Source organism: Schistocerca piceifrons, chromosome 2 (genome assembly GCF_021461385.2).
Source record: "Schistocerca piceifrons isolate TAMUIC-IGC-003096 chromosome 2, iqSchPice1.1, whole genome shotgun sequence".
Lineage (NCBI taxonomy): Eukaryota > Metazoa > Arthropoda > Insecta > Orthoptera > Acrididae > Schistocerca > Schistocerca piceifrons.
The window spans coordinates 43545851-43571493 of record NC_060139.1 but is presented as its reverse complement, the minus strand read 5'-3'; the positions used below and the strand labels follow the sequence as shown (position 1 = coordinate 43571493).

Below are 25643 nucleotides of genomic sequence, written 5' to 3'. Positions count from 1 at the left end.
GTGTACGCTGGCGGGATGGGGCCGGCGCGAATTCCCGCGGTCGGCGGCCTTCCTGGGCTACTGGTACCTTCATGTAGAGCTGCCGCTGGGCTCGCACTGCCTGCTGTTGAGAAAGTGATTGCTTTTGCTGATATGACTTGCAATAAGGACTGCGCGAAACGCCGCTATCTCGTTAGGGGTGCTACGGCAGACACCCTCTCGAGCACCCCGAAGACTTCTTGAGCCCTCGGCTGTGATGGGTTCCAGGCTGACAAAAGAACTGTCGTGTGTGCATTCGCGAACGAGAGAAAGTCTGAGGCAAGTTCGAGTGAACAAGGATGGACTCCCCGGGTCCGTCGTTTCCGTAGTGTAGCGGTTATCACGTCTGCTTCACACGCAGAAGGTCCCCGGTTCGATCCCGGGCGGGAACAGAATTTTCCTGCCTATGTCGTATTGTTCTCCAATGAGCCACGTCTTGTGTGGATCTGCTGCATGTCCCTTCGTTTTGCAAGTACCACATTTATTAAATTTTTTAGTTACGATGGCAACATCACTACAAGTTGTCTGTGAAGTAAGGTACACACAAGCAGTTTCCGTGGTGTAGCGGTTATCACGTCTGCCTAACACGCAGAAGGTCCCCAGTTCGATCCCGGGCGGAAACACTTTTTCATCACTTTAAGCAAGACGTACTAACATGCATCTGCTACCATCTGTACCCGAAACCTTCGTAATCGCCTTCACGCGTCGGACCCGAGTGTCAATTGCTCACATCGAATAAGAAATTCATTTGATATTGACGGCGAGCTTTTTGCGCTGACTCAGCCACTGACGTGCGATCAGTTTGCACAAAACGCTAGGGCTCGTCCGGGATTTGAACCCGTGACCTACTGTACCCTAAGCAGGAATCATACCCCTAGACCAACGAGCCCTGTGACACGGCGAATGTCAATTATTCCAGTCCCTGGTTGTCGTCCAGGGTGCCCTGGAAGTCTCGTGTACGCTGGCGGGATGGGGCCGGCGGGAATTTCCGCGGTCGGCGGCCTTCCTGGGCTACTGGTACCTTCATGTAGAGCTGCCGCTGGGCTCGCACTGCCTGCTGCTGAGAAAGTGATTGCTTTTGCTGATATGACTTGCAATAACGACTGCGCGAAACGCCGCTATCTCGTTAGGGGTGCTACGGCAGACACCCTCTCGAGCACCCCGAAGACTTCTTGAGCCCTCGGCTGTGATGGGTTCCAGGCTGACAAAAGAACTGTCGTGTGTGCATTCGCGAACGAGAGAAAGTCTGAGGCAAGTTCGAGTGAACAAGGATGGACTCCCCGGGTCCGTCGTTTCCGTAGTGTAGCGGTTATCACGTCTGCTTCACACGCAGAAGGTCCCCGGTTCGATCCCGGACGGGAACAGTATTTTCCTGTCTGTGTCGTATTGTCCTCCAAAGAGCCACGTCGTGTGTGGATCTGCTGCATGTCCCTTCGTTTTGCAAGTACCACATTTATTGAATTTTTTAGTTACGATGGCAACATCACTACAAGTTGTCTGTGAAGTAAGGTGCGCACAAGCAGTTTCCGGGGTGTAGCGGTTATCACGTCTGCCTAACACGCAGAAGGTCCCCGGTTCGATCCCGGGCGGAAACACTTTTTCATCACTTTAAGCAAGACTTACTAACATGCATCTGCTACCATCTGTACCCGAAACCTTCCTAATCGCCTTCACGCGTCGGACCACAGCGTCAATTGCTCACACCAAATAAGTTCATTTGATATTGACGGCGAGCTTTTTGCGCTGACTCAGCCACTGACGTGCGATCAGTTTGCACAAAGCGCTAGGGCTCGTCCGGGACTTGAACCCGGGACCTCCTGCACCCTAAGCAGGAATCATACCCCTAGACCAACGAGCCCTGTGACACGGCGAATGCCAATTATTTCAGTCCCTCGATGTCGTCCAGGGTGCCCTGACAGTCTCGTGTGGGCTGGCGGGACGGGGGCGGCGCGAATTCCCGCGGTCGGCGGCCTTGATGCCGCTGGGCTCGCACTGCCTGCTGCTGAGAAAGTGATTGCTTTTGCTGATATGACTTGCAATAACGACTGCGCGAAACGCCGCTATCTCGTTAGGGGTGCTACGGCAGACACCCTCTCGAGCACCCCGAAGACTTCTTGAGCCCTCGGCTGTGATGGGTTCCAGGCTGACAAAAGAACTGTCGTGTGTGCATTCGCGAACGAGAGAAAGTCTGAGGCAAGTTCGAGTGAACAAGGATGGACTCCCCGGGTCCGTCGTTTCCGTAGTGTAGCGGTTATCACGTCTGCTTCACACGCAGAAGGTCCCCGGTTCGATCCCGGACGGGAACAGTATTTTCCTGTCTGTGTCGTATTGTCCTCCAAAGAGCCACGTCGTGTGTGGATCTGCTGCATGTCCCTTCGTTTTGCAAGTACCACATTTATTGAATTTTTTAGTTACGATGGCAACATCACTACAAGTTGTCTGTGAAGTAAGGTGCGCACAAGCAGTTTCCGGGGTGTAGCGGTTATCACGTCTGCCTAACACGCAGAAGGTCCCCGGTTCGATCCCGGGCGGAAACACTTTTTCATCACTTTAAGCAAGACTTACTAACATGCATCTGCTACCATCTGTACCCGAAACCTTCCTAATCGCCTTCACGCGTCGGACCACAGCGTCAATTGCTCACACCAAATAAGTTCATTTGATATTGACGGCGAGCTTTTTGCGCTGACTCAGCCACTGACGTGCGATCAGTTTGCACAAAGCGCTAGGGCTCGTCCGGGACTTGAACCCGGGACCTCCTGCACCCTAAGCAGGAATCATACCCCTAGACCAACGAGCCCTGTGACACGGCGAATGCCAATTATTTCAGTCCCTCGATGTCGTCCAGGGTGCCCTGACAGTCTCGTGTGGGCTGGCGGGACGGGGGCGGCGCGAATTCCCGCGGTCGGCGGCCTTGATGCCGCTGGGCTCGCACTGCCTGCTGCTGAGAAAGTGATTGCTTTTGCTGATATGACTTGCAATAACGACTGCGCGAAACGCCGCTATCTCGTTAGGGGTGCTACGGCAGACACCCTCTCGAGCACCCCGAAGACTTCTTGAGCCCTCGGCTGTGATGGGTTCCAGGCTGACAAAAGAACTGTCGTGTGTGCATTCGCGAACGAGAGAAAGTCTGAGGCAAGTTCGAGTGAACAAGGATGGACTCCCCGGGTCCGTCGTTTCCGTAGTGTAGCGGTTATCACGTCTGCTTCACACGCAGAAGGTCCCCGGTTCGATCCCGGACGGGAACAGTATTTTCCTGTCTGTGTCGTATTGTCCTCCAAAGAGCCACGTCGTGTGTGGATCTGCTGCATGTCCCTTCGTTTTGCAAGTACCACATTTATTGAATTTTTTAGTTACGATGGCAACATCACTACAAGTTGTCTGTGAAGTAAGGCGCGCACAAGCAGTTTCCGGGGTGTAGCGGTTATCACGTCTGCCTAACACGCAGAAGGTCCCCGGTTCGATCCCGGGCGGAAACACTTTTTCATCACTTTAAGCAAGACTTACTAACATGCATCTGCTACCATCTGTACCCGAAACCTTCCTAATCGCCTTCACGCGTCGGACCACAGCGTCAATTGCTCACACCAAATAAGTTCATTTGATATTGACGGCGAGCTTTTTGCGCTGACTCAGCCACTGACGTGCGATCAGTTTGCACAAAGCGCTAGGGCTCGTCCGGGACTTGAACCCGGGACCTCCTGCACCCTAAGCAGGAATCATACCCCTAGACCAACGAGCCCTGTGACACGGCGAATGCCAATTATTTCAGTCCCTCGATGTCGTCCAGGGTGCCCTGACAGTCTCGTGTGGGCTGGCGGGACGGGGGCGGCGCGAATTCCCGCGGTCGGCGGCCTTGATGCCGCTGGGCTCGCACTGCCTGCTGCTGAGAAAGTGATTGCTTTTGCTGATATGACTTGCAATAACGACTGCGCGAAACGCCGCTATCTCGTTAGGGGTGCTACGGCAGACACCCTCTCGAGCACCCCGAAGACTTCTTGAGCCCTCGGCTGTGATGGGTTCCAGGCTGACAAAAGAACTGTCGTGTGTGCATTCGCGAACGAGAGAAAGTCTGAGGCAAGTTCGAGTGAACAAGGATGGACTCCCCGGGTCCGTCGTTTCCGTAGTGTAGCGGTTATCACGTCTGCTTCACACGCAGAAGGTCCCCGGTTCGATCCCGGACGGGAACAGTATTTTCCTGTCTGTGTCGTATTGTCCTCCAAAGAGCCACGTCGTGTGTGGATCTGCTGCATGTCCCTTCGTTTTGCAAGTACCACATTTATTGAATTTTTTAGTTACGATGGCAACATCACTACAAGTTGTCTGTGAAGTAAGGTGCGCACAAGCAGTTTCCGGGGTGTAGCGGTTATCACGTCTGCCTAACACGCAGAAGGTCCCCGGTTCGATCCCGGGCGGAAACACTTTTTCATCACTTTAAGCAAGACTTACTAACATGCATCTGCTACCATCTGTACCCGAAACCTTCCTAATCGCCTTCACGCGTCGGACCACAGCGTCAATTGCTCACACCAAATAAGTTCATTTGATATTGACGGCGAGCTTTTTGCGCTGACTCAGCCACTGACGTGCGATCAGTTTGCACAAAGCGCTAGGGCTCGTCCGGGACTTGAACCCGGGACCTCCTGCACCCTAAGCAGGAATCATACCCCTAGACCAACGAGCCCTGTGACACGGCGAATGCCAATTATTTCAGTCCCTCGATGTCGTCCAGGGTGCCCTGACAGTCTCGTGTGGGCTGGCGGGACGGGGGCGGCGCGAATTCCCGCGGTCGGCGGCCTTGATGCCGCTGGGCTCGCACTGCCTGCTGCTGAGAAAGTGATTGCTTTTGCTGATATGACTTGCAATAACGACTGCGCGAAACGCCGCTATCTCGTTAGGGGTGCTACGGCAGACACCCTCTCGAGCACCCCGAAGACTTCTTGAGCCCTCGGCTGTGATGGGTTCCAGGCTGACAAAAGAACTGTCGTGTGTGCATTCGCGAACGAGAGAAAGTCTGAGGCAAGTTCGAGTGAACAAGGATGGACTCCCCGGGTCCGTCGTTTCCGTAGTGTAGCGGTTATCACGTCTGCTTCACACGCAGAAGGTCCCCGGTTCGATCCCGGACGGGAACAGTATTTTCCTGTCTGTGTCGTATTGTCCTCCAAAGAGCCACGTCGTGTGTGGATCTGCTGCATGTCCCTTCGTTTTGCAAGTACCACATTTATTGAATTTTTTAGTTACGATGGCAACATCACTACAAGTTGTCTGTGAAGTAAGGTGCGCACAAGCAGTTTCCGGGGTGTAGCGGTTATCACGTCTGCCTAACACGCAGAAGGTCCCCGGTTCGATCCCGGGCGGAAACACTTTTTCATCACTTTAAGCAAGACTTACTAACATGCATCTGCTACCATCTGTACCCGAAACCTTCCTAATCGCCTTCACGCGTCGGACCACAGCGTCAATTGCTCACACCAAATAAGTTCATTTGATATTGACGGCGAGCTTTTTGCGCTGACTCAGCCACTGACGTGCGATCAGTTTGCACAAAGCGCTAGGGCTCGTCCGGGACTTGAACCCGGGACCTCCTGCACCCTAAGCAGGAATCATACCCCTAGACCAACGAGCCCTGTGACACGGCGAATGCCAATTATTTCAGTCCCTCGATGTCGTCCAGGGTGCCCTGACAGTCTCGTGTGGGCTGGCGGGACGGGGGCGGCGCGAATTCCCGCGGTCGGCGGCCTTGATGCCGCTGGGCTCGCACTGCCTGCTGCTGAGAAAGTGATTGCTTTTGCTGATATGACTTGCAATAACGACTGCGCGAAACGCCGCTATCTCGTTAGGGGTGCTACGGCAGACACCCTCTCGAGCACCCCGAAGACTTCTTGAGCCCTCGGCTGTGATGGGTTCCAGGCTGACAAAAGAACTGTCGTGTGTGCATTCGCGAACGAGAGAAAGTCTGAGGCAAGTTCGAGTGAACAAGGATGGACTCCCCGGGTCCGTCGTTTCCGTAGTGTAGCGGTTATCACGTCTGCTTCACACGCAGAAGGTCCCCGGTTCGATCCCGGACGGGAACAGTATTTTCCTGTCTGTGTCGTATTGTCCTCCAAAGAGCCACGTCGTGTGTGGATCTGCTGCATGTCCCTTCGTTTTGCAAGTACCACATTTATTGAATTTTTTAGTTACGATGGCAACATCACTACAAGTTGTCTGTGAAGTAAGGTGCGCACAAGCAGTTTCCGGGGTGTAGCGGTTATCACGTCTGCCTAACACGCAGAAGGTCCCCGGTTCGATCCCGGGCGGAAACACTTTTTCATCACTTTAAGCAAGACTTACTAACATGCATCTGCTACCATCTGTACCCGAAACCTTCCTAATCGCCTTCACGCGTCGGACCACAGCGTCAATTGCTCACACCAAATAAGTTCATTTGATATTGACGGCGAGCTTTTTGCGCTGACTCAGCCACTGACGTGCGATCAGTTTGCACAAAGCGCTAGGGCTCGTCCGGGACTTGAACCCGGGACCTCCTGCACCCTAAGCAGGAATCATACCCCTAGACCAACGAGCCCTGTGACACGGCGAATGCCAATTATTTCAGTCCCTCGATGTCGTCCAGGGTGCCCTGACAGTCTCGTGTGGGCTGGCGGGACGGGGGCGGCGCGAATTCCCGCGGTCGGCGGCCTTGATGCCGCTGGGCTCGCACTGCCTGCTGCTGAGAAAGTGATTGCTTTTGCTGATATGACTTGCAATAACGACTGCGCGAAACGCCGCTATCTCGTTAGGGGTGCTACGGCAGACACCCTCTCGAGCACCCCGAAGACTTCTTGAGCCCTCGGCTGTGATGGGTTCCAGGCTGACAAAAGAACTGTCGTGTGTGCATTCGCGAACGAGAGAAAGTCTGAGGCAAGTTCGAGTGAACATGGATGGACTCCCCGGGTCCGTCGTTTCCGTAGTGTAGCGGTTATCACGTCTGCTTCACACGCAGAAGGTCCCCGGTTCGATCCCGGACGGGAACAGTATTTTCCTGTCTGTGTCGTATTGTCCTCCAAAGAGCCACGTCGTGTGTGGATCTGCTGCATGTCCCTTCGTTTTGCAAGTACCACATTTATTGAATTTTTTAGTTACGATGGCAACATCACTACAAGTTGTCTGTGAAGTAAGGTGCGCACAAGCAGTTTCCGGGGTGTAGCGGTTATCACGTCTGCCTAACACGCAGAAGGTCCCCGGTTCGATCCCGGGCGGAAACACTTTTTCATCACTTTAAGCAAGACTTACTAACATGCATCTGCTACCATCTGTACCCGAAACCTTCCTAATCGCCTTCACGCGTCGGACCACAGCGTCAATTGCTCACACCAAATAAGTTCATTTGATATTGACGGCGAGCTTTTTGCGCTGACTCAGCCACTGACGTGCGATCAGTTTGCACAAAGCGCTAGGGCTCGTCCGGGACTTGAACCCGGGACCTCCTGCACCCTAAGCAGGAATCATACCCCTAGACCAACGAGCCCTGTGACACGGCGAATGCCAATTATTTCAGTCCCTCGATGTCGTCCAGGGTGCCCTGACAGTCTCGTGTGGGCTGGCGGGACGGGGGCGGCGCGAATTCCCGCGGTCGGCGGCCTTGATGCCGCTGGGCTCGCACTGCCTGCTGCTGAGAAAGTGATTGCTTTTGCTGATATGACTTGCAATAACGACTGCGCGAAACGCCGCTATCTCGTTAGGGGTGCTACGGCAGACACCCTCTCGAGCACCCCGAAGACTTCTTGAGCCCTCGGCTGTGATGGGTTCCAGGGTGACAAAAGAACTGTCGTGTGTGCTTTCGCCGACGAGAGAAAGGCTGATGCAAGTTGGAGGATGGACTCCTCGGGTCCGTCGTTTCCGTAGTGTAGCGGTTATCACGTCTGCTTCACACGCAGAAGGTAACCCGCTTCGATCCCGGGCGGGAACAGTATTTTCCCGCCTGTGTCGTATTGTCCTCCAAAGAGCCACGTCGTGTGTGGATCTGCTGCATGTCCCTTCGTTTTGCAAGTACCACATTTATTGAATTTTTTAGTTACGATGGCAACATCGCTACAAGTTGTCTGTGAAGCACAAGCAGTTTCCGGGGTGTAGCGGTTATCACGTCTGCCTAACACGCAGAAGGTCCCCGGTTCGATCCCGTGCGGAAACACTTTTTCATCACTTTAAGCAAGACTTACTAACATGCATCTGCTACCATCTGTACCCGAAACCTTCGTAATCGCCTTCACGCGTCGGACCACAGCGTCAATTGCTCACACCAAATAAGAAATTCATTTGATATTGACGGGAGCTTTTTGCGCTGACTCAGCCACCGACGTGCGATCAACTTGCACAAAACGCTAGGGCTCGTCCGGGATTTGACCCCGGGACCTCCTGCACCCTAAGCAAGAATCATATCCCTAGACCAACGAGCCCTGTGACACGGCGAATGCCAATTATTTCAGTCCCTCGATGTCGTCCAGGGTGCCCTGACAGTGTCGTGTAGGCTGGCGGGATGGGGGCGGCGCGAATTCCCGCGGTCGGCGACCTTCCTGGGCTACTGGTACCTTCATGTAGAGCTGCCGCTGGGCTCGCACTGCCTGCTGCTGAGAAAGTGATTGCTGTTGCTGATATGACTTGCAATAACGACTGCGCGAAACGCCGCTATCTCGTTAGGGGTGCTACGGCAGACACCCTCTCGAGCACCCCGAAGACTTCTTGAGCCCTCGGCTGTGATGGGTTCCAGGCTGACAAAAGAACTGTCGTGTGTGCATTCGCGAACGAGAGAAAGTCTGAGGCAAGTTCGAGTGAACAAGGATGGACTCCCCGGGTCCGTCGTTTCCGTAGTGTAGCGGTTATCACGTCTGCTTCACACGCAGAAGGTCCCCGGTTCGATCCCGGACGGGAACAGTATTTTCCTGTCTGTGTCGTATTGTCCTCCAAAGAGCCACGTCGTGTGTGGATCTGCTGCATGTCCCTTCGTTTTGCAAGTACCACATTTATTGAATTTTTTAGTTACGATGGCAACATCACTACAAGTTGTCTGTGAAGTAAGGTGCGCACAAGCAGTTTCCGGGGTGTAGCGGTTATCACGTCTGCCTAACACGCAGAAGGTCCCCGGTTGGATCCCGTGCGGAAACACTTTTTCATCACTTTAAGCAAGACTTACTAACATGCATCTGCTACCATCTGTACCCGAAACCTTCGTAATCGCCTTCAAGCGTCGGACCACAGCGTCAATTGCTCACACCAAATAAGTTCATTTGATATTGACGGCGAGCTTTTTGCGCTGACTCAGCCACCGACGTGCGATCAATTTGCACAAAACGCTAGTGCTCGTCCGGAATTTGACCCCGGGACCTCCTGCACCCTAAGCAGGAATCATATCCCTAGACCAACGAGCCCTGTGACACGGCAAATGCAAATTATTTCAGTCCCTCGAAGTCGTCCAGGGTGCCCTGGAAGTCTCGTGTACGCTGGCGGGATGGGGCCGGCGCGAATTCCCGCGGTCGGCGGCCTTCCTGGGCTACTGGTACCTTCATGTAGAGCTGCCGCTGGGCTCGCACTGCCTGCTGTTGAGAAAGTGATTGCTTTTGCTGATATGACTTGCAATAACGACTGCGCGAAACGCCGCTATCTCGTTAGGGGCGCTACGGCAGACACCCTCTCGAGCACCCCGAAGACTTCTTGAGCCCTCGGCTGTGATGGGTTCCAGGCTGACAAAAGAAATATCGTCTGTGCATTCGCTCTGCCTGCTGCTGAGAAAGTGATTGCTTTTGCTGATATGACTTGCAATAACGACTGCGCGAAACGCCGCTATCTCGTTAGGGGTGCTACGGCAGACACCCTCTCGAGCACCCCGAAGACTTCTTGAGCCCTCGGCTGTGATGGGTTCCAGGGTGACAAAAGAACTGGCGTGTGTGCATTCGCGGACGAGAGAAAGGCTGAGGCAAGTTGGAGTGAACAAGGATGGACTCCTCGGGTCCGTCATTTCCGTAGTGACCTACTCTATCAAACGGCTTCTCGAAGTATAATGAAACTGATGCCCGTTTAATTCGGCAGACACATGCAGTTGAAACTATGTACCTATAGTCGCATATATTCTGATGGATGTTTCTGTCTTTGCCTACACCTGTTTGGTAACTACCAGTTATAGAGTGTATTACCCTTTTCATTGTTCTCGCTAATACGCGGGCCATGATCTTGTAATCACTGTTGAGTAATGTAATTGGATGCAAAAACTCCTTTGCTAACTGAGTTTTTTGGAATTACAACTCTTATCCATTAAGTAAATTCTTTAGGATCGTGACATTTTCGTTCACAGTTCTTTGAACATGTATAGCATCTTGCTTTCAGTTGTGCCCAGAACACTTGGTAGAATTCGACGAAGATACTATCAGCTCCCGAAGATTTAATTTTAGGACTCTGTGCTATTGCATCTTTCATTTCGTCCTCCTTTGTCTCATCTGTGATATTTTCTGCATGCTGTGCGCTAATTCTGCCTGATACGTTCCTAACAAGATATTCCCGCGCCTTGATGTCGGTGTAACTGATATGTGTTTGTGAACCGCATCTTTATTTTCACTCTGTTTTGTGAAACTGGTTCCACTAGTTAACTTCCGTCAAAATGTTTCTGTTTGCTCTGTTATTATCACGTATCACATGGTGCATATCCGTTTCTTCCCATTTTGTGATGTTTTGTATGCTTGCTCTTATTTTAAAACCTTGTGATTGTCGCGCGCTTCAGCATTACAAGTTTTGCTTTGATTTTCTGAATCCGGGTATAGTTCTCCATTACTCGTGTGTCCAAGTCTGTAAGGCAGCTAAACTAAAACTCAGTCGTCTTTTTAATCCAGAAGCTTTTCTGTCGTGAGTAGTCGATCGGCATTCTTCGTATTCTAGGATTAACACACTGCAGCCACCAAGCTATGGCAGGACTGTATTGCGGGAATCTTTTTTCGAAATTTTTCCATGCATAATAAATACCACGTGACATTCCTTATCTTGTAGGAGTGTAGTGTTAAGCTTCCATGTGCCCCTATCTCGGTAGCCGGCCGGGGTAGCCGAGCGTTTCTAGGCGCTACAGTCTGGAACAACGCGACCGCTGCGGTCGTAGGTTCGAATCCTGCCTCGGGCATGGGTGTGTGTGATGTCCTTAGGTCAGTTAGGTTTAAGTAGTTCTACGTTCTAGGGGACTGATGACCCCAGAAGTTAAGTCCCATAGTGCTCAGAGCCATTTGAACCATTTTTGAACCTATCTCGGTAAGTCTCTTATGTTTCCAAGAACGATTTCATTTTTAAAAAATTCCGCTGTAGCGCGCCTGTTATTGTTGCCATACGGAGAATAACGTTGAGATGCGGGCGTTATTAACGGTCGCCGCAATGCCTCTACGGTTTGCAAGTTTTTCTATTTGTGTGACATGGACGTCTTCTTTCGTGAGAACGATGGTTCCCAGCTTTGCACAGATGCCAGGGTTTGGTTATGGCATTGTACTCACGTATCTAACTACTCTAACTTAACATGAGTTACTTCCCGTAACAGCATTATATCAACATCAACTGCTTAAAAGAAGTCTTGTAGATGGTGTAAATGCAAATAGGAGAATATCCTCTTAACATTCAACATGGCGATTTTGTAGGCTTGTGCTGCCTTCATATCATCTTACTCTTTATCGGTGACAATATTTGTTATAGGAAGTGCTGTCGAAAGCATACCCTTTTTCATACGTCTGGTCCAACAAAGTTCTATCCATCGCGTTCGATTATCTTCTTGTTGGGCAGGAATAGGTCCCACCCCTGCATTTTCAGTCATTTCCCCACCTTATTTCATTTAGTCCGACTTCAAGTGTTTTCTTTTATTTCTAATCTCAGGGAGAACCCACTCTGTATCGTAATTGGCTCTCAGCTGCAAACTTTCGGGTGACAAACGGTCCAGTGACACGGGGCGTGGTGTACGAGGGTACGTGCTTTTGTAAATCTACTCGCAGTTGTCTAATTCCACTCAAGACGGGGAACCTGTGAGCGGAAGACCACTTTTCTGCAAAACTACCGATTATTCTTCCATAAGGAGCTTATCACTGAACTGGTCTCATCGGCAGTGATTTCAAAAATTAGACCAAAGATACGAGCAGATCTAATTCCAAATCCAGCATGCGAAACACAAGCTCTACTAATATTTCCTTCATGATCTACATCTACATCTATATGGATACTCAGCAAATCACACTTTCACAATTTTCTATTATTCCAATCTCGTATAGCGCGCCGAAAGAACGAACACCTATATTTTTCCGTACGAGCTCTGATTTCCCTTATTTTATCGTGGTGATCGTTTCTCCCTATGTAGGTGTCAACAAAATATTTTCACAGTCGGAGGAAAAAGTTGGTGATTGGAATTTCGTGAGAAGATTCCGTCGCAACGAAAAAGGCTTTTCTTTTAATGAAGTCCAGCCCAAATCCTGTATAGTTTCTGTGATCCTCTCTCCCACATTTCGCGATAATACGAAACGTGCTGCCTTTCTTTGAACTTTTTCGATGTACTCCGTCAGTCCTACCTGTTAAGGATCCCACACCGCGCAACAGTATTCTAAAAGAGGACGGACAAGCGTAGTGTAGGCAGTCTCCTTAGTAGGTCTGTTACATTCTCTAAGTGTCCTGCCAATAAAACGCAGTCTTTGGTTAGCCTTCCCCACAACATTTTCTATGTCTTCCTTCCAATTTAAGGTCTTTGCAATTGTAATACCTAGGTATTTTGCTGAATTTACAGCTTTTAGATTAGACTGATTTATCGTGTAACCGAAGTTTAAGGAGCTCCTTTTAGCACTCATGTGGATGACCTCACACTTTTCGTTATTTAGGGTCAACTGCCAATTTTCGCACCATTCATATATCTTTCCTAAATGGTTTTGCAATTTGTTTTGATCGTCTGATGACTTTATTAGTCGATAAACGACAGCGTCATCTGCAAACAACCTAAGACCGCTACTTAGCCGTGCGGTCTAGGGCGCTGCCGTCATGGACTGTGCGGCTGGTCCCGGCGGAGGTTCGAGTCCTCCCTCGGGCATGGGGGTGTGTGTTTGTCCCTAGGATAATTTAGGTTAAGTAGTGTGTAAGCTTAGGGACTGATGACCTTAGCAGTTAAGTCCCATAAGATTTCACACACTTTTGAACATTTTTGAACTGCTGCTCAGATTGTCTCCCAAATCGTTTATATAGATAAGGAACAGCAAAGGGCCTATAAAACTACCTCGGGGAACGCCAGAAATCACTTCTGTTTTACTAGATGACTTTCCGTCAATTACTACGAAGTGTGACCTCTCTGCAAGGAAATCAGAATGTTTGTATTTAAATCTTTCACCACTAAGTTTTACAATTTTGTCACACATTTCCGTGTTTTTAAGCTTTACGTACACTAAGCTGCCTCTCAAACGTAATTTTGCACGACTGCCTTTAGCCATGTCTCAGTTTCGAACGAATTGGGTCTCTGAACATTCTACGTTACTGGCCATTAAAATTGCTACACCACGAAGGTGACGTGCTACAGACGCGAAATTTAACCGACGGGAAGAAGATGCTGTGATATGCAAATGATTAGCTCTTCAGAGCATTCACATAAGGTTGGCGACGGTGGCGACACCTACAACGTGCTGACATCAGGAAAGATTCCAACCGATTTCTCATACACAAACAGCAGTTTACCGGCGTTGTCTGGTGAAACGTTATTGCGATGCCTTGTGTAAGGAGGAGCAACGCGTATCATCACGTTTCCGACTTTGATCAAGGTCGGATTGTAGCCTATCGCGATTGCGGTTTATCGTATCGCGACATTGCTGCTCGCGTTGGTCGAGATCCAATGACTGTCAGCAGAATATGGAATCGATGGGTTCGGGAGGGTAATACGGAACTCCGTGCTGGATCCCAACGACCTCGTATCACCAGCAGTCGAGATGACAGGCATCTTATCCACATGGCTGTAACGGACCGTGCAGCCAAGTTTCGATCCCTGAGTCAACAGATGGGGACGTTTGCAAGACAACAACCATCTGCACGAACAGTTCGACGACGTTTGCAACAGCATGGACTATCAGCTCGGAGACCATGGCTGCGGTTACCCTTGACGCTGTATCACAGACAGGAGCGCCTGCGTTGGTATACTCAACGACGAACCTGGGTGCACGAATGGCAAAACGTCATTTTTTCAGATGAATCCAGGCTCTGTTTACAGCATCATGATGGTCGCATCCGTGTTTGGCAACATCGCGGTGAACGCACATTGGAAGCGTGTATTCGTCATCGCCATATCCGGCGTGATGGTATGGGGTGCCATTGGTTACACGTTTCGGTCACCTCTTGTTCGCACTGACGGCACTTTGAACAGTGGAACAGTGGACATTACATTTCAGATGTGTTACAACCAGTGACTCTACCCTTCATTCGATCCCTGCGAAACCCTGCATTTCAGCAGGATAATGCACGACCGCATGTTGCAGGTCCTGTACGGGCCTTTCTGGATACAGAAAATGTTCGACTGCTGCCCTGGCCAGCAGATTCTCCAGATCTGTCACCAATTGAAAACGTCTGGTCAATGGTGGCCGGGCAACTGGCTCGCCACAATGCGCCAGTCACTACTCTTGATGAACTGTGGTATCGTGTTGAAGCTGCATGGGTAGCTGTACCTGTACACGCCGTCCAAGCTCTGTGTGACTCAATGCCCAGGCGTATCAAGGCCGTTATTACGGCCAGAGGTGGTTGTTCTGGGTACTGATTTCTCAGGATCTATGCATCCAAATTGCCTGAAAATGTAATCACAAGTCAGTTCTAGTATAATATATTTGTCCAATGAATGCCCGTTTATCATCTGCATTTCTTCTGGGTTTAGCAATTTTAATGGCCATTAGTGTAGTTAAACACAAATTCCAACGCGTCTCTTCTATTAGGCTGATTCATCTCTCCCCCTAATATGACTCCATCAAGAGTCTCAAATAAAGCAGCTAACTACTGCAACAGGCGCTTTGACTTATCGAGCGAAGCGCATGGCACAGCATACGCTGGAGGTACGCTTTCCACAACCGCCAAATGCCTCCAAATGCCGCTAAATGCCGACTGCCCTTAGACCAGCATGCCCTATTACGGCACGATCGCGAAATTTTCCACTGCAGTGTTTCCCTAGGAATTTTCTAGGGGCGCACCATGAGTCTGATGCGAATTGGCAAGATAAGAGAATCGCCTTCTGCGGGCAGTACCGTCCTTCGACAGAATTTGAGGCGACACGAAATACTGCAAACAATCCCGATATCAGGAACCGTCGTTGCTTGCGATCGACAGCCTTCAGGAGCAACTGGCACCTCCATGAAGTGTTGCTATCTCTGGGCTCGCACGGCCAGCTGCTAACTAAGTGACTGTCTCCTGATATGGTTTGCAATAAAGACTGCTCGAAACGGCTCTATCTCGCTCGGGATGCTACGGAAGACCCTCGCTAGAGCACCCCGGACACATTTTGAGTATTTACTTGTGACGGGATTCGGACAGTCACAAGCTTCACTTTTTCACTACGGTGAACAAGACATACTTACATATGTTCACTACGGTGTCTACGCAAAACCTTTGAAATAATCTTCGTAGACCCATTAGAGCGTAGATTGCTCAGATCAAATATGAAATTCATTCAGTATTGAACGGACATTTTCTTTTTTTTTTTTTGCGATGACTTGGAAAGCTTCAAATGCTGGAGGTAACCACCGACATGCGACAATTTAAAAAAAAAAAAAAAAAACCCAAGGTCTCGTCCAGGATTTAAACCCGGGGTCTTCTTCACACTGAGCAGGAATCGTACCACTAGAGTTCTTTTTTTTTTTCTTTTTTAACGATACAGGTTTTCCTCCAGGGAACTTAGTAACCACCTACCCGCTAGATGACGATAGTTGTAGAAATTCACTTTTTCACTTTGTACCACGGCGTACTCCTGACATATTTCGTGATAACGAACGCCAGCAGTCATGAAACCAAACTGCACCGATGAAACCTGTCATTGCACCGCGCACTGTGGTATTACAATTCACAAGAAAGACACTCACGCATTGGGTGCTCTGTTTCGTTTGCAGATGACGAGTGCTCCTATCTTCGAGACAGGAAACATGAGACCTTTGGCTTTTTCCCCATTTCCTCATAGAATTAAAAAAAAATCGAACAGTAAACAAGTAATAATGTTGGCAGTCAGCTGCAGACCGGTTATGACGAAACTGGCGAGTGTCGAATTCCAAGGGTTTGTCACGATACTCCCCCCCCCCCCCCTCCCTGTCAATGGGATGCCCTCACACATGGTTTTTTTATATTTTTTTTCCTTTTTTGTCTATTACAATGGACGTTAACAAACATAACGATAGCATGGATGGAAAAAAGAAGTCAGCTGCCCACAGACCACAACTGTGGTAGTGATACCCATGAACAAATTGCAAAGAACAGTACGTGATGCAGCAGTAAAACCGCTTTTATCCAAAACATATTCTAAAATAACATGGCTGACGTGATCAAAGGCCTTATAAAAATCTAGAAAAACCAAAGCCACAACGGATATTAGATTACATCTCGGTATTCCGCTACGGCGGTCAAAGTAGAACGACCAGGCAACCAAACCTGATGCGCACCGATCACAAATGGTTCAAATGGCTCTGAGCACAGTGGGACTTAGCATCTATGGTCATCAGTCCCCTAGAACTTAGAACTACTTAAACCTAACTAATCTAAGGACATCACACAACACCCAGTCATCACGAGGCAGAGAAAATCCCTGACCCCGCCGGGAATCGAACCCGGGCGCGAGAACACCGATCACATCACCAGGCGGAGACGTCAACCTGCTATTAATCGCCCTAGCAGCAGTCTTAGAATCGAAGTTCATCAACATGAGGGGGCGGAGACGGTCAACAGAAAAAGGACCGGATGTTTCTGTATCTGAAACAGTTTTCTCCTTTAAACTTCCTGGCACATTAAAACAGTGTGCCGGAACGAGATTCGAACTCGGGACCTTTGCCTTCCACGGGCGAGAGCTCTACCGACTGAGCTCCAGTCACCACTCACGACCCGTCATCACACCTGTACTTCCGGCAGTACCTCGTCACCAACCTTCCAAACTTCACAGAAGCTATCCTGCGACCCGTGCAAGACTAGCACTCTCAGAGGAAAGGATATAGCGCACACTCCACTACAGAGGGAAAATTTCATCCTGGAAACATCTCTCAGGTCGTGGCTAAGTCATGTCTCCGCAAAATCCTTTCTTCCAGCATTGTTAGTCTTGCAAGGTTCTCAGGAGAACTTCTGTGAAGCTTGGAAGGTAGGAGACGAGGTACTGCCGGAAGCATAGCTGTGATGACGGGTCGTGAGTCGTGCTTGGACAGCTCAGTTGGTCATCGGCACGGTAGCTCAGCGTCTTCAGTCAGATGGGTAGCTGCCCTCTGTAATAAAAAAACTGAATGAATGGACCAACAACGAAATTCAATAGGTGTCATGGGACGTACACCCCGAACAAATGTAACTAACAATAACGAACAAAATGAGATTTTTAGGAAAAAAAAGAAGTTGGTAGATCACTTGCCCGCGAAAGGCAAAGGTCAAGTGTTCGAGTCCCTGCCCGGCACAAAGTTTTAATCTGCCAGCAAGTTTCAAGTCAGCGCACACTCCGCTGGACAGTGAAAATTTCGTTCTGGAATTTTCCTCATCTTAAAATCTGCAGGAGCTGACACCCCTTCACAATACCATTTATATCTGCGTGAAAGTACCACACAAAGGACATCAAGAAAAGAGATAAAATTCTTTAAGTAAACCGTCCGGACCTGGCGATTTACAGGACAGAGGTCTAATAATAAAATCGAAAACAAATCCACCTGAATTTCTTCGAGAAAGTCACCGTTCTGGGTGGATGCGTTATTCACATCAAGGGCTCCAAGTGCATCTTCCAGACTTGTCCCTGAAGACTCACCTGCAGAATACTGAGTCCCATAATACTGACAGAGAGCACGTACCACTTCATCTTGTACGGTTAGATGGTGTCGGTTATCTACCGTAACAGAAGCAGCGACGGCGACGAGCTCAGTGTCGTGGCAGATGGTTCAAGGAGATCAGTTCACCTTCAACAAGAGAGTGAGGGTTGAACTCAACTCATAAACCACCCATCTGTTGTCGCTTAAGGGTCAATAACTTGGCTTTAACACGGCGAACATAGCGGATCCACAGAGCAGCCGCATGCACTCTATCATATCATTCACGCAGAGTAATGAAATTCATATTTTTTCTTAAAATCCCTCGCCGCCCTGTCAGCACAATAAGAAAACAACGTCTGACGGATCTTCCGCTTGGCAAAAATAGTCCACAAATCTAACAACGATGGTTAACGCGCAACAGAACGGAAGTATCGCTTCCACAGAGCACTAACTACATCATCAAGTGTTCTATCCTGAAGGTGGGAAACATTCAACATCCACTGAGAGCTGTGATGGGAAACTGCGGCATCTTAAGAAGCCGCAGGAGTTTGCTGGAAGCACTGGGCCTAAGGGATTTCAAATGCTTCATTCACTGGTTTAATACATACACATCATTTATGAACCAATTTTCGTTACAAATTACATAAATTTTGTTATAAAACTTAATGTAAGGTTAGAAATACACTGTCACAAACAGCAATTGCTCCAAGTAACAAGTTCCTTTTTAAAAAATTACAAGCATTTAAAATATAAACGATTAACAATTTTAATAAGAGCAATAACTTAGAACTGGCGGATTACCAGTATACAAATACCCCTGGATAACATGAACACACAGCACCCTATAATGCACAGTACACATAACAAAACCTACTTTCAAATAACGACGGACAAGAGCCGTCCTTTAACAAAGCGTTTAAAATAGGAACTTTCGGTTTGAATTTAATAAATGATAACTTACACTGCAGTTTTAAATCAATAAGGAATTAAGTTAGATTCCAGATTCCCCTACTTTAGAGAAAATACCCTGATGTGCTTTCAAAGAAATATTAATTTACTAAATACGTTCAAATGGTTCTGAGCACTATGGGACTTAACATCTGAAGTCATCAGTCCCCTTTTTTTTCTTTTTTTTAAAATCTCATTTTGTTCGTTTTCGTTCATTGTATCTGCTCTGGGCGGACGTCGAAAGACACCCGTTCCAGTTCGTTGTTGATCCATTAACTCAGTTTTTTTAATACAGAGGGCAGCTAGCCCTCTGACCGAACAGGCTGAGCTACCGTGCCGGCTCCTAGAACTTAGAACTACTTAAACCTGACTAACCTAAGGACATCACACACATCCATGCCCGAGGCAGGATTCGAACCTGCGACCGCAGCGGTCGCGCGGTTCCAAACTGAAGCGCCTAGAACCGCTCGGCCACACCGGCCGGCTACTAAATAGGAACTTAATTGTAAATGGAACGTCAGTAAGAGTGGCTAAGGGCCCACTTAACCAGGTTAGTTGTCAGAGACCTCAGGAAGCCCTGAAAGCTGACACTCATGTAGTGCCTAGAGAACCGATATGTCAAGAAACTTAACTTGTACACAATACAGGTGAGCGGCACTGTGGCCTCGGTCAGTGCTGAATGAAGCGGCTGCGTGGCGTGGCGGCAGGGGAGCAGGCACCGCGACCGTGCTTCAGCAGCATGACGTCACGCTAGCAGCACCAGCTTGGCCGGTAGCCTCAGGCTGAGCGGACCGCTTCCACACGAACACGTCACCGATGATCCCCTTAAGCCGTCGGCACACGGACCGTGCATCCGAACGTTGAGCGTTGAGCGTGCCGAGTTTCTGACGTCATAGCGTGGAATAGCATTTTCGGGAGTCTTTCCGAACGTGCAGAGCAACATCTGGCATGTCAGATATTCTGAGCTTGCATCTGACCGTTGACCAATGAGATGGCACAACGCCATCTGCGTCACACGCACGCCGTCTCTCTTCAGTACAGAGTTGTGAGGCGCCATATTGGCATTCATTTCAAGCCTATATGTATATATGCCGTTTCTGAGCACCAGCAAATTGAGAATCACTGGAAAACCCGTTGTTAACTGTGTGATACGTTCCAATAATTTAATGAGAAACATCAAATTCCTGACAAAAGAATTATTTTAACTTGCGTATCATGAGAGTAGGCTATATAAAGGCAGCGACAAACTGAAGATCCACCCAAAAACGCATTGTTCTTGGTACAATTTGTTATAGTTAAATTTCAATTAGTAGCATATCTACGATTAAGGTTTTCAGCAACGCGTAACATACTGTGATTAGACAGAAATGGTATGTCGTCGGTGTAGCGTAGTAACTAGTGCCACTTGCCACTTCCAAAATTTTTTTCCTAACATTACTGTTTTTATTAGGTTCTGGTACTTTATTATTAGTTTGATATAAGTATGTACTATAATATTTGATGTTATGTAAATATAAGTTCACTCTTTTTTGAGGGGTGACTGTTCGATTGGCTTAATCTACAGGACAGCTACTTGTATAAAGATATTTTGCTTCTTTTTCTTTTACGCATCGTAATTCACATGTTGCAAAGATTCTGCTACTGGGTAGGAACAGTGATCAAGTAAGACTGACCTTGGGGTTTTACTAAAATGTGGTAATGATGAAATAATGTTTATCTTATGCGGAGAAGTATTACAAATTTGTACCGCACAGCTTGTAACAGAACTTTTACAATCCCGTGTCCTTATTGATTGGACATGGTACTTTCCTTTTCGTGGACGATGGAGGAAATGTGCGTTTTAACAGAGCTAACGTGGGAATTTTACGTGCGCCCGTTGAGTAAACAGTGTGATTTACGAACTAGGAACATCCCTCAACTGCCGCTGGAGAGCGTTGCGATCGCGTATACCACGTTGGGGGCCACGTACCGTATGTACAAGTCGCATCGATCCTGAGCGTTCAGCAGCACGTTGAACTTGGTACGCTCAACGTTAACGTTCGACAGCACGGTCCGTGTGCCGACGGCTTTAGAGAAAGCTCAATGACACGTCCCTGCAGCACACAATAGTGACCTTAAGATATGGACTACTATACAAACACTACCAAGTTATCCACTCCCAAACACGTATTATAGCGCCAGACACTACAAGAGATGGGAAATGGTCTCCTTTAAAAAGAAAATAACAATCTAACGGCCTCAGCAGGGCCAACAAACATCAAAGAATTTTATTTTTTTTACTTTAAGCCTTAAAACAAAATTTCAACTAAAATAGTGAATTTGTATCTCACAGTGTATACGATGGAGGCGTAGGAACTCTTCTGCAAATCGACTTAGCACCTCATAATCAAGTCAACTCTGCGGAGAAAACTTGAGACACCATTGTTGAGTATGTGCTGAATAAGACTGGTTACTGAGTGAGTCACTGTGTTACAATAAGCATATGTCACTCAGCCACTGCAGGGAAACCACAAACTAGAATAATTTTAATTTAAGGCTGATACTTAGGAGAAATAGTATGTCGTGATTAATCATCCAGTAAAGCATCAACTCTTTCCACACTGAAAGAAATTTTGTTTAACCTTTACCTGAGATGTACCAATTTCCATGCATTGTGGCCTACAGAAACAAGTAAAAATACTGAAAAATCTCTCATGGTGATAGTTTGTCCAAAACGTCTCTAGCATTATTGCAGGCTTCACAGCGCGATTCCTCACGAGTACACCCGGCAGAAAAAGGACGTTAAAGAATGGCAGTCTGGCAACACTGTAACCACACGTATAGTAATTACGATGTCAGCATAGTTCATGCGTGCTGTACAGTTGGTGCAGTGGATAGAGTTTTGTGTTCGGACGCAGGAGGGCAAGGGTTCGATCCTGGGTTAGGGCGCATTTTTTTATTTGCTAATTTCATTCCGACATTTCACATTATAATATACACCGTTTCTTAATTCACATGCATCCTAAACTTACAACATTTTGTTTAGCGTGGTTAGTCAAATAAGAAATAGACCGTTGAAACAAATGACCTTTCATTGAACAATAACTACAACCACATTACCAATTTCGAGATGCTAAAGATGACCACACAGTACAATAACACAACGTCTACTTGTCATTTATACTAGATTTAATATGAGCGCTCAGATGTCGCACATTAGCAACCAGTGACAATAATAATGTCTATGTTAATGACCACATGACTTTCACAACAGAATACGTTGTTCTCAGAACAACAGATGCTCAAAGCGACCTCCCTACACGTCCAAACATTTGGTAATCCACCAGATCATATAGCTCCGGAGCCTTCACAGCACAGCTGCATCCACAGTAACAAGAGCAGCATGAACACGCGCTACCAATTCTTCCACATTCGTCAGCGGAGCACAGTACATACGCTCGTTCAGCTGTCCCCACAGAAAGAAATCCAGGGGATTTAGGTCAGGTGAACACGGTGACCATACAACTGTACCTCCACGTCTGAGCCATTTCCTTGGAAATGTTCTGTCCAAATACTGTCACACACTAATTCCAGAGTGTGCAGTTTCACCATTATATTGGGTCCATATCCTTTGCCGAACATGTAGTGGAACATCTTGCAGCGCATCAGGCAGACAGCTTGAGAGGAATGCATGATACTTTCATGCACTCATCTGGTCAGGCAACATGTAGGGGCCCAAACACCTGTCGCCCAATATTCTGGCCCAGACAATGATATCAAAGCGACCTTGATATCCACAGCTGCGGGTGACATGCGGGTTAACCTCACACCAATGTTGGGCATTGTGCACCTTGAGGACATCCTCACAAGCGAATGCTGCTTCATCTGACCATATTACGATGTTCACGAAGTCATCGTTAGTGTCCTGTTGATTTTGGAGCCATTCACGGAATTGCATCCGCTGATGGCGACCTGCAGGATGCAGGTGTTGCATGAAAGCATAATGATAGGGGTGCAGCCCATGCTCATTCAGCATGCTAACGACCATGGGCTGCGAGACACACATCTGCCTTGCTATGTTACATGTACTTCGCTGAGGTTCTTCATGTATGACTTCCAGAATACCTTCCTCAGTAGCTGGAGAACAGCAAGTCCATTAATGACCTCTGGATGGTGGAAGGAGAGAACCTGACTCCCGAAGGTGCAGATCCAAATGACGAAACACATTTTTATCTGGATGGCATCGACAAGGATATCTAGCAGTAAATTCACGAGTGGCAACACCAGCCCGGTTATCAGATTCACCAAGGACCAGAAGCATATCCGCATATTCATTGTCTGTGGATGCCATACGTCTGCCACACTGGTTTCCAGGTTTACAATTACAAAATTCGATGCGTGTATGTGTTGACAGTCGTAGACAAAACGAGCGAGACCCCTCGCCTTTTCGTTATGCTGATCCGCACAGCTTTAATGTCCGCTACACAGCATAACTGGCAAGGCGACGAAGTTCTACCAACATACTATGCACAGGCGTGAAATTGAAAACCTATCCGAACTTTGTCAGACTGTTTCCAATCATGTGTAAGACTATACTAATGCTGATTTGTGTGTTAAACACAACACGTAAATATAAGATATAAATGAAAGAAGAAATGCTAATTAGTATGAACTGTACTAATAAAAATGAATTTCAGCTTATCGAGATAACATAACTGTTCTAGTAAGACAAAGTACCCCAAATCGTTACGTATTAACAAAATATTATGCGCATTCGGTCGCGAAACGGTTTGTGTCAAGGTGCAGACCAGTCATACTGGATTACCGTTGCTGACCTACCATGAAAATGCGCCAATTCAGCAATGCGTGAAGATTCATAACGAAATGCAGGAAAAATCATTCAGTGCCACATTTAAGTCAAATCAGTTATTGACAGAAGCGGAAAAAAAGGCAGTAACGAGTATGAAATTCTACAAGAGTATCATATCGACATCCGCTGGACGTCAGTACAGAATAAAGGTAGCAATAAAACGTACTGGGGGCACGAGAATTTCTTAAAATTATTTTACTGATAGTCTATCTGGCTAAATCGAGATTAGAACCGAAAACAAACCAGACCTCCCTTCCAGGAGCAAACACCTTTCACTATGCTAGCAAACAACCCAGGCAAACAGGCCTCTGTTATTACCCCAGACATGATGAAGCCAGCAACATACTTTTGTGGAGAAGGCAAACGAAAGACTGCGTTTTATTGACCACACTCTAAGAATACGCAACAGGTCTACTGAAAGCACTGCCTACACTACGTTTGTCCGTTCACTGCTATAGTATTCCTGCACGGTATGGGATCCTTGACAGACGTGATTGACGGTGCACGCAAAAAACGTCCAAGGAACGATAGCACGATTTGTAATGTCACGAAATAGGGGAGAGAAAGTCCCAGATTTGATACGCGAATTGGAGTGACAGTTATGAAACCAAAAGAGTTTTTCTTTGCCGCGAGATCATTTCACGAAATTTGGATCACCAACATCTGTTCTGAATGCCAAAACATTATTTCCTCGTGAAGTTACACAGGAAGAAATGACCATAATAATAATGTAATTCAGGGCTGTTAAAGCGTGGGACGGTAGAGAAATAGTCCGAAGGTGGTTCGATGAACCCTCTGCCAGGCACATAAGTCTGGATTGCAAAGAAATCCTGTAGATGTAGTCATGTAGATGTAACAACGAAATTATGTTGTAATTGCGACATGTGAGTTACATTTGATTTGAACATCGAAATTCTTTGCTGCTTATTGATTTTTTGTTCATTATTTTCAGCCATAGACAAACACCTAGATACGTTGAATTGATAATGGAATAAAGGACTAATAACAATAAATTCTTAACTACTTGTTACGGTACTGCAGTATCTGCCAGCATCTTCAGAAGTGGATATCGCAAGCGACGTTCCTAGGATGTTTATAAGTGGATATTGCAGACGACTTCAAACAAAATTTGAATGTAGCTTCGTAAAAGTTCCCTGATATAGCGATCTGGGTTGCTGGTGAATACAGTGTATCCTCACTAGACAGTATATATTATAATTATACATGAGGTGAAAAAGGTTTCGCCGGGTGCGGTGGCCGAGCGGTTCTAGGCGCTTCAGTCACGAACCGCGCGGCTGCTTCGTCGCAGGTTGGAATCCCACCTCGGCCATGGACGTGTGTGATGTCCTTAGGTTAGTTAGATGTAAGCAGTTCTAGGTATAGGGGACTGATGAACTAAGCAGTTTCGTCACATAGTTCTTAGAGGAATTTTTTGACCTTTCGCGTAAATTTTCTTTACATAAAGGGCCGTATCATCAGATTGCGTTGACATAGAAGCTCACATTTTTACACCACCAATGGACCTTATACCGCAGGAACTGCGATACATTTCCGCTTATTATGTCTACCCGTACTCGAGGTAAACGGGTGTTAAGGGTTTGGTAGACAGATAGCCGGTCAAGAAAGTGAGACTAGAAGGGATACATTTTTACCGATTTAGGTGAGGAAATCCTAACGACAAAAATAGCTGCGACAGTTGCTGAAGATGAGGGCTGCATAAATAATTCACCCTACTCTTTGTTCGAAATGTTCTAGTTGCAGTCGATACACCAGCATATTAATCGTAGCTACGCTTTCGATCCAAATCACATTTACAGGAATGCAAATAAAATCCATTTTCCTATACACGT

The 25643-nt window shown here is 47.7% G+C and overlaps 26 non-coding genes across 26 annotated transcripts; 19 read left to right on the top strand and 7 right to left on the bottom strand.

Annotated features, from left to right (window-relative positions):
* The first annotated feature begins 337 nt into the window (after window positions 1-337).
* On the top strand, window positions 338-410 carry Trnav-cac. The gene has a single exon. It is a non-coding gene; the product is annotated as a tRNA-Val (tRNA).
* A 158-nt stretch (window positions 411-568) lies between these two features.
* On the top strand, window positions 569-641 carry Trnav-aac. The gene has a single exon. It is a non-coding gene; the product is annotated as a tRNA-Val (tRNA).
* A 668-nt stretch (window positions 642-1309) lies between these two features.
* On the top strand, window positions 1310-1382 carry Trnav-cac. Its single transcript has one exon. It is a non-coding gene; the product is annotated as a tRNA-Val (tRNA).
* Window positions 1383-1540: 158 nt separating this feature from the next.
* On the top strand, window positions 1541-1613 carry Trnav-aac. Its single transcript has one exon. It is a non-coding gene; the product is annotated as a tRNA-Val (tRNA).
* A 191-nt stretch (window positions 1614-1804) lies between these two features.
* On the bottom strand, window positions 1805-1876 carry Trnap-agg. Its single transcript has one exon. It is a non-coding gene; the product is annotated as a tRNA-Pro (tRNA).
* A 375-nt stretch (window positions 1877-2251) lies between these two features.
* Trnav-cac lies at window positions 2252-2324 on the top strand. The gene has a single exon. It is a non-coding gene; the product is annotated as a tRNA-Val (tRNA).
* A 158-nt stretch (window positions 2325-2482) lies between these two features.
* On the top strand, window positions 2483-2555 carry Trnav-aac. Its single transcript has one exon. It is a non-coding gene; the product is annotated as a tRNA-Val (tRNA).
* Window positions 2556-2746: 191 nt separating this feature from the next.
* Window positions 2747-2818, bottom strand: Trnap-agg. The gene has a single exon. It is a non-coding gene; the product is annotated as a tRNA-Pro (tRNA).
* Window positions 2819-3193: 375 nt separating this feature from the next.
* On the top strand, window positions 3194-3266 carry Trnav-cac. Its single transcript has one exon. It is a non-coding gene; the product is annotated as a tRNA-Val (tRNA).
* A 158-nt stretch (window positions 3267-3424) lies between these two features.
* Window positions 3425-3497, top strand: Trnav-aac. The gene has a single exon. It is a non-coding gene; the product is annotated as a tRNA-Val (tRNA).
* A 191-nt stretch (window positions 3498-3688) lies between these two features.
* On the bottom strand, window positions 3689-3760 carry Trnap-agg. The gene has a single exon. It is a non-coding gene; the product is annotated as a tRNA-Pro (tRNA).
* Window positions 3761-4135: 375 nt separating this feature from the next.
* On the top strand, window positions 4136-4208 carry Trnav-cac. The gene has a single exon. It is a non-coding gene; the product is annotated as a tRNA-Val (tRNA).
* Window positions 4209-4366: 158 nt separating this feature from the next.
* On the top strand, window positions 4367-4439 carry Trnav-aac. Its single transcript has one exon. It is a non-coding gene; the product is annotated as a tRNA-Val (tRNA).
* A 191-nt stretch (window positions 4440-4630) lies between these two features.
* Trnap-agg lies at window positions 4631-4702 on the bottom strand. The gene has a single exon. It is a non-coding gene; the product is annotated as a tRNA-Pro (tRNA).
* A 375-nt stretch (window positions 4703-5077) lies between these two features.
* Window positions 5078-5150, top strand: Trnav-cac. Its single transcript has one exon. It is a non-coding gene; the product is annotated as a tRNA-Val (tRNA).
* A 158-nt stretch (window positions 5151-5308) lies between these two features.
* On the top strand, window positions 5309-5381 carry Trnav-aac. The gene has a single exon. It is a non-coding gene; the product is annotated as a tRNA-Val (tRNA).
* Window positions 5382-5572: 191 nt separating this feature from the next.
* On the bottom strand, window positions 5573-5644 carry Trnap-agg. Its single transcript has one exon. It is a non-coding gene; the product is annotated as a tRNA-Pro (tRNA).
* Window positions 5645-6019: 375 nt separating this feature from the next.
* Window positions 6020-6092, top strand: Trnav-cac. The gene has a single exon. It is a non-coding gene; the product is annotated as a tRNA-Val (tRNA).
* A 158-nt stretch (window positions 6093-6250) lies between these two features.
* On the top strand, window positions 6251-6323 carry Trnav-aac. The gene has a single exon. It is a non-coding gene; the product is annotated as a tRNA-Val (tRNA).
* A 191-nt stretch (window positions 6324-6514) lies between these two features.
* Window positions 6515-6586, bottom strand: Trnap-agg. The gene has a single exon. It is a non-coding gene; the product is annotated as a tRNA-Pro (tRNA).
* Window positions 6587-6961: 375 nt separating this feature from the next.
* Trnav-cac lies at window positions 6962-7034 on the top strand. The gene has a single exon. It is a non-coding gene; the product is annotated as a tRNA-Val (tRNA).
* A 158-nt stretch (window positions 7035-7192) lies between these two features.
* On the top strand, window positions 7193-7265 carry Trnav-aac. Its single transcript has one exon. It is a non-coding gene; the product is annotated as a tRNA-Val (tRNA).
* A 191-nt stretch (window positions 7266-7456) lies between these two features.
* Window positions 7457-7528, bottom strand: Trnap-agg. The gene has a single exon. It is a non-coding gene; the product is annotated as a tRNA-Pro (tRNA).
* A 367-nt stretch (window positions 7529-7895) lies between these two features.
* Trnav-cac lies at window positions 7896-7969 on the top strand. Its single transcript has one exon. It is a non-coding gene; the product is annotated as a tRNA-Val (tRNA).
* Window positions 7970-8118: 149 nt separating this feature from the next.
* On the top strand, window positions 8119-8191 carry Trnav-aac. Its single transcript has one exon. It is a non-coding gene; the product is annotated as a tRNA-Val (tRNA).
* Window positions 8192-8858: 667 nt separating this feature from the next.
* Window positions 8859-8931, top strand: Trnav-cac. Its single transcript has one exon. It is a non-coding gene; the product is annotated as a tRNA-Val (tRNA).
* The last annotated feature ends 16712 nt before the right edge of the window (window positions 8932-25643 follow it).